Below are 13,294 nucleotides of genomic sequence, written 5' to 3'. Positions count from 1 at the left end.
GCAGACACGGTGTTTCAGGATGATTGTCCTTCAGTGCAAAGTATGAGATCTGATCTGGCTGAATGGGAAGCTATTGTGGGGTCTAAGGCTATGTCTCCACGGTGCGTTTTTTCATGCTTTTCTGCAGCGTTTTCAACTGCACCTTTTTAATGCCAAAATGCATGCGTTGTGATTTCCCAGCAAAGTCTATGAGAAATAGGGATTTCTTGTGCCCACCATGCAGTTAAAAACGCTACGTTTAATTTGGGGCAAAAACTCAGCGTTTAAAGAAGCAGCATGTCAATTGTTTTTGCCATTTGGGCTGCGTTTTGATAACATTGAAGTCAATGAGAAGTTGCAAAAAGCAAGCAACATCAAAATTCCTGCTTTTTACATGCTTTTTAGGTGCAGAAAACGCGTTTTGGACATCAAAATAAAGATTTGATATGTCCCTTTACACACACACATAGTTCGACAAATTAATGAAAAATATCAATTTATTGCTATTTTACCGCTAAATAGTATATAACCGCTAGAATTATATGAAAATTAACTTTTTTTTTTAAAAAAAAATGATGCTGTTTTTTTTTTCTCTTTTTTTATTGTTTGACTATGTTATCTTTATTTAGCAGTGTCTTTATGTTCAAAACGCATCTGTCAAAACGCTATTGAAAAGCATGTAAAAAGGGCTAAAAATGCACCTAAAACGCAGTAAATATGCATGTGGGTTTAGCGCTATTTTATGGTAAAAAGCAACTTTGGCTAAATCAATTAACGCCAGAGGGTGCGTTTAGAACTGCACCTACCTCAACGCATCGTGGACACATAGCCTTAGGGGAAAACTTTGCAGAGACTGACAATTTTTAGTGATCCGAAACAGTTAAGTGTGACAAACCTACAAAAGAATAAGAAATCAGAAAGGGGCAAACACTGTTTCACACCACTGTACATGCCCCAGCGACTCCTGTGATGTACTGTATATGCTGCAGCCCCAATTTTTACTATGGCATATATGCTGTAGGCCCAGGGTCTCCTGTGATGTATATGCTGCAGCCCAGGCTCGGTCTGGCCCGCCGGGGTACCGTGGAATTCCCCGGTAGGCCTCAGGCCCTCAGTGGGCCCCACGTACTTTAATTAGTGCGGAGCTGTGTACAGCGCCGTGGGGCCGCCGGTTTTTCACGGCCGGCGTTATGTGCGGCAGACTGGGCAGGACTCCACGCTCGGATGGGCCCCCTCCCACGCTCTGAGGGCCCCCCAGCCTTTCAATTATAAATTGCAGCGATAGCATAAGTTCTGTACTATCGCTGCAGTTTTTACGGGTGCAGAAGGACCTGCGGTGACATCACAGACAGTCATGTGACTCACCGTAGGTCCTGCACCGCGCGCTATTCAAATGTACGTGCATCCTTCAGATGCGCGTACATGTGAACAGTGCGGCCGGTGACAGGAGGCGGAGGAGCTGCTCATCCCCGCACCGACACAGCGGCCGTCATCACACTGCCGCCCCCGGAGCAGCAGAGCAGAGGAGAGGACGCGCAGGGCTGCAGGGGTAAGCGCTCAGAAGGAGCCGAAGGAAAAAAAAAAAAAATCATTCTCACCTCTTCTCCTTTGTTCCCGCGGTGCTCCAGACCGCAAGCCACAGACCCCCTCAGTGACCCGTCCGGTGCACGGAGCCGCCGCTGCAGGTGACTTCATTGCTTTACTGCAGTTAAATGCTTTACGGCGCCGCAAAGCATTTAACTGCAGTAAAGCCATGATGGCATCCTGCGGCGGCTTCGTGCACCGGACGAGATCATGGAGGGGTCCATGAGCCTGCGGACTGGTAAGGTAAGGACAGCGCAGGAACGGAGGACAGGTGAGAACGTGTGCGTGTGAACAATGGCATAATGGGGGACAGGAAGAGAGGCCCATTGCTACAGTACACAAGGCTGGGGGGCCCATTGCTACCCCCAGTGTCAGTGTCATTATCCTGTACCCCCAGTGTCAGTGTCATTATCCTGTACCCCCAGTGTCAGTGTCATCCTGTACCCCCAGTGTCAGTGTCATTATCCTGTACCCCCAGTGTCAGTGTCATTATCCTGTACCCCAGTGTCAGTGTCATTATCCTGTACCTCCAGTGCCAGTGTCATTATCCTGTACCTCCAGTGTCAGTGTCATTATCCTGTACCCCCAGTGTCAGTGTCATTATCCTGTACCCCCAGTGTCAGTGTCATTATTCTGTACCTCCAGTGTCCGTGTCATTATCCTGTACCCCAGTGTCAGTGTCATTATCCTGTACCCCCAGTGTCAGTGTCATTATCCTGTACCCCCAGTGTCAGTGTCATTATTCTGTACCCCAGTGTCAGTGTCATTATCCTGTACCCCAGTGTCAGTGTCATTATTCTGTACCTCCAGTGTCCGTGTCATTATCCTGTACACCAGTGTCAGTGTCATAATCCTGTACCCCCAGTGTCAGTGTCATTATCCTGTACCCCCAGTGTCAGTGTCATTATCCTGTACCCCCAGTGTCAGTGTCATTATCCTGTACCCCCGTATCATTATCCTGTACCCCCAGTGTCAGTGTCATTATCCTGTACCCCAGTGTCAGTGTCATTATTCTGTACCTCCAGTGTCAGTGTCATTATTCTGTACCCCAGTGTCAGTGTCAGTATCCTGTACTCCAGTGTCAGTGTCATTATCCTGTACCCCCAGTGTCAGTGTCATTATCCTGTACCCCAGTGTCAGTGTCATTATTCTGTACCCCCAGTGTCAGTGTCATTATCCTGTACCCCCAGTGCCAGTGTCATTATCCTGTACTCCAGTGTCAGTGTCATTATCCTGTACCCCCAGTGTCATTATCCTGTACCCCAGTGTCAGTGTCATTATCCTGTACTCCAGTGTCATTATCCTGTACCCCCAGTGTCATTATCCTGTACCCCAGTGTCAGTGTCATTATCCTGTACCCCCAGTGTCATTATCCTGTACCCCCAGTGTCATTATCCTGTACCCCAGTGTCAGTGTCATTATCCTGTACCCCAGTGTCAGTGTCAGTATCCTGTACTCCAGTGTCAGTGTCATTATCCTGTACCCCCAGTGCCAGTGTCATTATCCTGTACTCCAGTGTCAATGTCATTATCCTGTACCCCCAGTGCCAGTGTCATTATCCTGTACCCCCAGTGCCAGTGTCATTATCCTGTACCCCCAGTGTCATTATCCTGTACCCCCAGTGTCAGTGTCATTATCCTGTACCCCCAGTGTCAGTGTCATTATCCTGTACCCCCAGTGTCAGTGTCATTATCCTGTACCCCCAGTGTCAGTGTCATTATCCTGTACCCCCAGTGTCAGTGTCATTATCCTGTACCCCCAGTGTCATTATCCTGTACCCCAGTGTCAGTGTCATTATCCTGTACCCCCAGTGTCAGTGTCATTATCCTGTACCCCCAGTGTCGGTGTCATTATCTTAGGCTATATGTAATTACTCTTCAGGGGGCCTCTATATGTGATGATAGTACAGGAGGAGCTTCAGTATAAATACTGTATATGTAAAAAAAAAAAAAGCCTGCTCTGTCTATAGAGCAGTGTTGTCAGAATACACAGGACTAGTGAAGGGTTTAACCAACATGTAAAACTAGTTTGGAAACTATAGTGAAGACAAATATTCACCAGAGTCTCCAAATGGTAAAGTGTATTGGGTGGTAATGCTTCACACCTCCACATACTGACTCTTAGGGTATGTGCCCTCGATCAGGACTCACTGTGTTCTGCATGGAGCGGGTCCGGACCTGCGGGGCCGTGAGTCTCCTCCGCAGGAGACCGCAGCTGCTTGTACCCACAATCAGGCTTCAGTGCGCTGCGGTCTCTCGTTTGTGTTCTCCCTACTGAGGACGCATGCGATTACGCAGCAAACAATTGACATGCTGCGGTCTAGAAAGAAGATCCGCAGGTCCGTGTTTGCTGCGGAAAAAAGAATCACAATGGACACGGGATTTCTAGAAATCCATCCACTGTGCTTGTACTTACAACACAGCGTTTTGGATGCAGCTGAACCATGCTACAGCCAACATGCTGCAACCACTGATCGTGGACGGCTGGGCACGCACCCTTACAGGGATTTCCCAGATAGATGGCGGCAGAGGGGGATTAATGTTAGTAAATGTTTCCATGTGAAGATGCTGGATAACGTTCTGCTTCTCTTTGATTATTGTTTGGCTGATGGACTCGGTGGTTTTCCTAGGACAAGGAATGTCCGTGTGTAAGAAAAACTGAGACTGACTATAAATAACAGATTCCATTATTAACTGCAATAAATAAGAGGCTACAAGAAAGACTGTGTTATCTGCAGGCCCAGGACAGGTCTCTATGCACACTGTAGAGTTTGCTAAAAGGCGCACGTTATACTGAGAGAAGCCGCAAATGTACAAGTAATAAAAACGTTTATGGTAGCTATAGTGCGGGCCCCTAGAGGCAATTTCCCTGGTAGGCCCCTGGCACCCCAGTCCGACCCTGCTGCAGCCTCAGCTTCTCCTGTGAAGTACAGTTAGGTCCAGAAATATTTGGACAGTGACACAATTTTCGCGAGTTGGGCTCTGCATGCCACCACATTGGATTTGAAATGAAATCTCTACAACAGAATTCAAGTGCAGATTGTAAAGTTTAATTTGAAGGTTTGAACAAAAATATCTGATAGAAATTGTAGGAATTGTACACATTTCTTTACAAACACTCCACATTTTAGGAGGTCAAAAGTAATTGGACAAATAAACCAAACACAAACAAAATATTTTTATTTTCAATATTTTGTTGCGAATCCTTTGGAGGCAATCACTGCCTTAAGTCTGGAACCCATGGACATCACCAAACGCTGGGTTTCCTCCTTCTTAATGCTTTGCCAGGCCTTTACAGCCGCAGCCTTCAGGTCTTGCTTGTTTGTGGGTCTTTCCGTCTTAAGTCTGGATTTGAGCAAGTGAAATGCATGCTCAATTGGGTTAAGATCTGGTGATTGACTTGGCCATTGCAGAATGTTCCACTTTTTTGCACTCATGAACTCCTGGGTAGCTTTGGCTGTATGCTTGGGGTCATTGTCCATCTGTACTATGAAGCGCCGTCCGATCAACTTTGCGGCATTTGGCTGAATCTGGGCTGAAAGTATATCCCGGTACACTTCAGAATTCATCCGGCTACTCTTGTCTGCTGTTATGTCATCAATAAACACAAGTGACCCAGTGCCATTGAAAGCCATGCATGCCCATGCCATCACGTTGCCTCCACCATGTTTTACAGAGGATGTGGTGTGCCTTGGATCATGTGCCGTTCCCTTTCTTCTCCAAACTTTTTTCTTCCCATCATTCTGGTACAGGTTGATCTTTGTCTCATCTGTCCATAGAATACTTTTCCAAAACTGAGCTGGCTTCATGAGGTGTTTTTCAGCAAATTTAACTCTGGCCTGTCTATTTTTGGAATTGATGAATGGTTTGCATCTAGATGTGAACCATTTGTATTTACTTTCATGGAGTCTTCTCTTTACTGTTGACTTAGAGACAGATACACCTACTTCACTGAGAGTGTTCTGGACTTCAGTTGATGTTGTGAACGGGTTCTTCTTCACCAAAGAAAGTATGCGGCGATCATCCACCACTGTTGTCATCCGTGGACGCCCAGCCCTTTTTGAGTTCCCAAGCTCAGCAGTCAATTCCTTTTTTTCTCAGAATATACCCGACTGTTGATTTTGCTACTCCAAGCATGTCTGCTATCTCTCTGATGGATTTTTTCTTTTTTTTCAGCCTCAGGATGTTCTGCTTCACCTCAATTGAGAGTTCCTTAGACCGCATGTTGTCTGGTCACAGCAACAGCTTCCAAATGCAAAACCACACACCTGTAATCAACCCCAGACCTTTTAACTACTTCATTGATTACAGGTTAACGAGGGAGACGCCTTCAGAGTTAATTGCAGCCCTTAGAGTCCCTTGTCCAATTACTTTTGGTCCCTTTAAAAAGAGGAGGCTATGCATTACAGAGCTATGATTCCTAAACCCTTTCTCCGATTTGGATGTGAAAACTCTCATATTGCAGCTGGGAGTGTGCACTTTCAGCCCATATTATATATATATAATTGTATTTCTGAACATGTTTTTGTAAACAGCTAAAATAACAAAACTTGTGTCACTGTCCAAATATTTCTGGACCTAACTGTACATACTCCAGCCCCAATGTCTCCTATGCGATGTACAGTCAGGGCCAGAAATATTTGGACAGTGACACAAGTTTTGTTATTTTAGCTGTTTACAAAAACATGTTCAGAAATACAATTATATATATAATATGGGCTGAAAGTGCACACTCCCAGCTGCAATATGAGAGTTTTCACATCCAAATCGGAGAAAGGGTTTTGGAATCATAGCTCTGTAATGCATAGCCTCCTCTTTTTCAAGGGACCAAAAGTAATTGGACAAGGGATTCTAAGGGCTGCAATTAACTATGAAGGCGTCTCCCTTGTTAACCTGTAATCAATGAAGTCGTTAAAAGGTCTGGGGTTGATTACAGGTGTGTGGTTTTGCATTTGGAAGCTGTTGCTGTGACCAGACAACATGCGGTCTAAGGAACTCTCAATTGAGGTGAAGCAGAACATCCTGAGGCTGAAAAAAAAGAAAGTTGACAGCACCAGTGAGGAATAATTTCTAAAACGTAACTTTTAATCTTAGTTATTAAAATGAATATTAAAATGCATAAGGGTTTGGATCACCCTGTGGGTAGCCAAGGCCCGTATTTTTACATTAAATCGGGATACCATTGGACAACTGCCATACAGGGACAAAAAAGTGTGTTAAGATAATAAGGCTTCGCACTGCACAGCAAAGAAGGGAAAAACGGACAATGGTCCTACTATTACCGTATATTATGTGTACATACAGTTTTAAATCCCCTAGTTACTGGCAACAACCACAGTAGCCCTATAACCTTATTCAGTGATTAAACACACAGATAAATAAGCAAACAATGGAAGGATCTCACCCATTTCGATGATCTTCCTAATTTTTGCACAGCATATTGATACTGGAGGGGTCACACCGGGGCTTGAAGTCCGGGCTTGGTGTAACTTGCCCTATGCCCCCTTGACTCCCGTCCTTACAAGGACGGTCCACATCTGAACCTAAGTCCTTGTGTACACCCGCCCCACATGCCTCCCGACGCGTTTCGTCACAAGATGGTGACTCCTCAGGGGACCAGGGCATGAAAGAGAAATATGGAGGGCCAAAAAGTGGTGTGGCACCTGCAAGGTCCATACACCAAATGCTGCAAACCGTATGCCCCATAGGCAATGACTTATAAACACATAGTTAGGTCCACATTGCCAATCCAAACGGCCTCCGGTCAGGTGCATTCAATAAACACAGATGGTCATATAATTAGAGAGACACTTACCACCCTTTTGTGGGGGTCCCACGTGTCTTAGCGTTCCTCCGTTATACATACTCCATACCTCCGGTGCGTGCACCGCACTTCCGGGTAGTATGTATGAAAGTGAGGCTTGTACCTCATCATGTGGTGCATCGAGGACCACGTGATCCGACGCGTGATCAACCGCGTCACCACTGAATTCCAGGAAGCGATACAATGTAATGACATTATGCGAGACAGAGGCTTGGACCGCGTCACGTGATGCAGCCAGCACCACGTGATCGAACATGTGATCCGTCGCGTCATCGCTAAACACAGAATGCATTCTAAGTTAGAGATACGCCCCCAGGATATTCATACAGGCTGTAATGGAGGAATCGAAACGCCCATTTCGTGACCTAATCGGCCATATACTCCAAAAGGGGCTCATATAGATATGTATAAATCACATTCATTTAACCCTCTAGATAACTTAAGGCACAATCAGGTCGCATCATATAACCGTATACTGTGATGAGGCACAAGATGACACACATCACTCATTCTTTCCAAAGGAGATAGTACACCCCTCCATCCCAAATAGGAGCGATTATAGCTAACCTGACTGAATGTTATATTAAAGAAAGACATTTTTGATGATATTTTTGGAGTATATGGCCGATTAGGTCACGAAATGGGCGTTTCGATTCCTCCATTACAGCCTGTATGAATATCCTGGGGGCGTATCTCTAACTTAGAATGCATTCTGTGTTTAGCGATGACGCGACGGATCACATGTTCGATCACGTGGTGCTGGCTGCATCACGTGACGCGGTCCAAGCCTCTGTCTCGCATAATGTCATTACATTGTATCGCTTCCTGGAATTCAGTGGTGACGCGGTTGATCACGCGTCCGATCACGTGGTCCTCGATGCACCACATGATGAGGTACAAGCCTCACTTTCATACATACTACCCGGAAGTGCGGTGCACGCACCGGAGGTATGGAGTATGTATAACGGAGGAACGCTAAGACACGTGGGACCCCCACAAAAGGGTGGTAAGTGTCTCTCTAATTATATGACCATCTGTGTTTATTGAATGCACCTGACCGGAGGCCGTTTGGATTGGCAATGTGGACCTAACTATGTGTTTATAAGTCATTGCCTATGGGGCATACGGTTTGCAGCATTTGGTGTATGGACCTTGCAGGTGCCACACCACTTTTTGGCCCTCCATATTTCTCTTTCATGCCCTGGTCCCCTGAGGAGTCACCATCTTGTGACGAAACGCGTCGGGAGGCATGTGGGGCGGGTGTACACAAGGACTTAGGTTCAGATGTGGACCGTCCTTGTAAGGACGGGAGTCAAGGGGGCATAGGGCAAGTTACACCAAGCCCGGACTTCAAGCCCCGGTGTGACCCCTCCAGTATCAATATGCTGTGCAAAAATTAGGAAGATCATCGAAATGGGTGAGATCCTTCCATTGTTTGCTTATTTATCTGTGTGTTTAATCACTGAATAAGGTTATAGGGCTACTGTGGTTGTTGCCAGTAACTAGGGGATTTAAAACTGTATGTACACATAATATACGGTAATAGTAGGACCATTGTCCGTTTTTCCCTTCTTTGCTGTGCAGTGCGAAGCCTTATTATCTTAACACACTTTTTTGTCCCTGTATGGCAGTTGTCCAATGGTATCCCGATTTAATGTAAAAATACGGGCCTTGGCTACCCACAGGGTGATCCAAACCCTTATGCATTTTAATATTCTTTCATTTTAATAACTAAGATTAAAAGTTACGTTTTAGAAATTATTCCTCACTGGTGCTGTCAACTGATAAATTGTGAGCAATTGTCCTTGTAGAATCACCAATAGTGAATCTAGTTGCTGAAAATCATGAAAAAAAAGAAAAAATCCATCAGAGAGATAGCAGACATGCTTGGAGTAGCAAAATCAACAGTCGGGTACATTCTGAAAAAAAAGGAATTGACTGGTGAGCTTGGGAACTCAAAAAGGGCTGGGCGTCCACGGATGACAACAGTGGTGGATGATCGCCGCATACTTTCTTTGGTGAAGAAGAACCCGTTCACAACATCAACTGAAGTCCAGAACACTCTCAGTGAAGTAGGTGTATCTGTCTCTAAGTCAACAGTAAAGAGAAGACTCCATGAAAGTAAATACAAAGGGTTCACATCTAGATGCAAACCATTCATCAATTCCAAAAATAGACAGGCCAGAGTTAAATTTGCTGAAAAACACCTCATGAAGCCAGCTCAATTCTGGAAAAGTATTCTATGGACAGATGAGACCAAGATCAACCTGTACCAGAATGATGGGAAGAAAAAAGTTTGGAGAAGAAAGGGAACGGCACATGATCCAAGGCACACCACATCCTCTGTAAAACATGGTGGAGGCAACGTGATGGCATGGGCATGCATGGCTTTCAATGGCACTGGGTCACTTGTGTTTATTGATGACATAACAGCAGACAAGAGTAGCCGGATGAATTCTGAAGTGTACCGGGATATACTTTCAGCCCAGATTCAGCCAAATGCCACAAAGTTGATCGGACGGCGCTTCATAGTACAGATGGACAATGACCCCAAGCATACAGCCAAAGCTACCCAGGAGTTCATGAGTGCAAAAAAGTGGAACATTCTGCAATGGCCAAGTCAATCACCAGATCTTAACCCAATTGAGCATGCATTTCACTTGCTCAAATCCAGACTTAAGACGGAAAGACCCACAAACAAGCAAGACCTGAAGGCTGCGGCTGTAAAGGCCTGGCAAAGCATTAAGAAGGAGGAAACCCAGCGTTTGGTGATGTCCATGGGTTCCAGACTTAAGGCAGTGATTGCCTCCAAAGGATTCGCAACAAAATATTGAAAATAAAAATATTTTGTTTGGGTTTGGTTTATTTGTCCAATTACTTTTGACCTCCTAAAATGTGGAGTGTTTGTAAAGAAATGTGTACAATTCCTACAATTTCTATCAGATATTTTTGTTCAAACCTTCAAATTAAACGTTACAATCTGCACTTGAATTGTGTTGTAGAGATTTCATTTCAAATCCAATGTGGTGGCATGCAGAGCCCAACTCGCGAAAATTGTGTCACTATCCAAATATTTCTGGACCTAACTGTATATGCTGCAGCCCTAGTGTCTTCTATATGGTTTATACCACAGTCTGTGTCTCCTATGTGATTTATACTTTAGACCTACCACTGCTTGTGTTATATAAATGTTACTTGAGCAGTGATGAATTTCCCACTGTGCGGAGGCATGCGGAGTAAAACTCACTGTATTCAGAACTTACTGTTGTGAGTTCTCTTCAAAACTCTTGCAGAGTTGACTGCACTCCAGACCGACGCAAATCTGGAAAAGCAGCTGCGACTAGTATCATCAATACTACCAAACATCACGTCACACCAAAGAGAAGCCGATCCAGATGTCACATTAGGGGTGAGTTAATTAAACGTTTAACCAAATTTAGCAGGATAAGTATCAAGTAGATCATTTTGTACAGCACCCGAGTGATGTTATAAATATCCACATGGCCTCTGACAGAATAAAGGTTCCCCGCCCTTGTTCTACTATGTGCATCAATAGAGCAACATTTGCTGTTTCACAAAACTGATCTGTCAGCAGCAGACAACAAATACATCTCTGCACTGCCATTGTGGAGAAATGTGGGAGAGTTGAGTCTGCCATAACAAGCTGCAGATGAAATTATGTAAAACTACATATGCAGCTATACTGATATATAGATGGCAAAAGATATTCTCGGTTAGGGTACGGTTCCACTAGTGTATAACTTCCGATGCAAGAGCATCGGAAGCGATATGCTAATGAACCTCTGCTGCGGGTGTCAGCCGAGGGTCATGCGACTGTGATGCGATCTTGAGATTGCATCACAGCAGCGAAGAGGAAGGGAGCACTTTCTCCCCATCTACCTTGCTGTCTGTCTCTTTGTATATCGCACTGCAGTCGGATTAATTGCGATTGCAGTGCGATGTTTCACACGCTCCCATAGACTTGTATGGGGGTGCGTGAGCCAAGACTCGCTGCCAAACGCAGCATGTTGAGATTCATTCTGCATGCTGCTATGGCATGATAAATCAATTGCAGATGGGCACTGCCCCATAGTTTTGCACTAGAGTGAGAGCAATCCGGTGTTTTATCAGATTGCACTCGCTCGTGCAAAAACGCAAGTGGAACCGGACCCTTAGGCGGAGCTCAGTAGAGGACCTCAGAAGCATAAGGTGAATTCTACACTTCTATTAGCTTCATGATAATTCGGAGAGGTCTGCAGCACTAGAACAATTCGGGACAAAAGGTACGAGGGCTAGCGCCGAAACGTGCAACAGTACCTGATGCCATTCCAAGAGGAGGAGATATCCACAGGTTAGTTTTGACTTTGTTGCACTGTTACATAAGTGTTCTGTACACCCTGTATGGCCATTGTCAAATTTAACTAGGCATAGTCCTTTATAATTTTATTTGTTCACATGATATACTGAACTCACAGAAGTGCTTTTTTCATAACTTACCTGTTGTAGGATTTTCCCATCTCCTCCAGTGTTGACTTGTGCTGTACAAGTGTACAAGTACAATTTGTTTTTCACTCTACTTCCATTTTTTTATCCTTTATAATCAGGGTCGGCTCCAGGTTTTTGTGGGCCTGGGCGAAAGTCTCAGTGGGCCCCATCCACACATAGACATGCACAGACACATATTTAAAGAGAAATTCACAAAAACACATATAAATGGACATAAATCTAGACACAGTCATATACACTGACATACATAGTAGATATATACAGTACATCATACATGCACACACAGACACATTATTTTTATATATTTATATATATTTCTAATATTGGGAAGCCGGCAACAGCCTCATTCACCTCCCCGCTTGCCTCCATCCAGCTCCTCCTAGATTGGTGGCAGTCACTAACAGACATGGCCGCACATAAAGCACACAAACACTGCTGTATATACATCACAGGAGAGGCTGGGGACATACACATTACTGGGGGGAATACATATTACTGAGGAAAAGGGTATACAGCAATGGGGGCATAGAGCTCTAGAGGAGGGCAGTAGCTCTGAGGTGGGGGGACAAACAGCTTTGAGGTAGGGGGGGTGATATGCAGCTCTGGGGGTATACAGCTCTGGGTTGAGGGGGGACATACAGCTCTGGGGGGGTATATAGCACCTGGGTGGAGGGGACATACAACTCTGGGGGTATAGTAGTATGCAGCCCCCATATTCCTCCATATAGTGTTATGAAGTCCTCATAGTCCTCCGTATAGTATTATGTAGCCCCCATATGGCACTATGCAGACCCATATGGCACTTTGCAACCCCCATATAACATTAAGGAGCCACCATATAGCGCAATGCAGACCCATATAGCATTAGGCATCTTCATGTAGTATACATCCCCTATATACCACGGTGCAGAGCCAGATAGCATTAGGCACCCTCATGTAGCACACAGCCCCTATACAGCACAGTGCAGAGCCAGATAGCATTGGGCATCCTATGTAGTACACAGCCCTATATAGCACAGTACAGACCCAGATAGCACAGTGCAGAGCCAGATAGCATTAGGCATCCTCATGTAGTATACAGCCTGTATATAGCACAGTGCAGAGCCAGATAGCAGTAGGCACCCTCATGTAGTATACAGCCTGTATATAGCACAGCCTGTATATAGCATAGTGCAGAGCCAGATAGTAGTAGGCACCCTCATGTAGTATACATCCTGTATATAATACAGCCTTTATATAGCACAGTGCAGAGCCAGATAGCAGTAGGCACCCTCATGTAGTATACAGCCTGTATATCCCACAGCCTGTATATCCCACAGTGCAGAGCCAGATAGCAGTAGGCACCCTGATGTAGTATACTGTACATCCTGTATATAGCACAGTGCAGAGCCAAATAGCAGTA

This window comes from Anomaloglossus baeobatrachus, chromosome 1, assembly GCF_048569485.1.
Source record: "Anomaloglossus baeobatrachus isolate aAnoBae1 chromosome 1, aAnoBae1.hap1, whole genome shotgun sequence".
NCBI lineage: Eukaryota > Metazoa > Chordata > Amphibia > Anura > Aromobatidae > Anomaloglossus > Anomaloglossus baeobatrachus.
The sequence above is the reverse complement of the archived record's forward strand: the minus strand, read 5'-3'. Positions refer to the sequence as shown.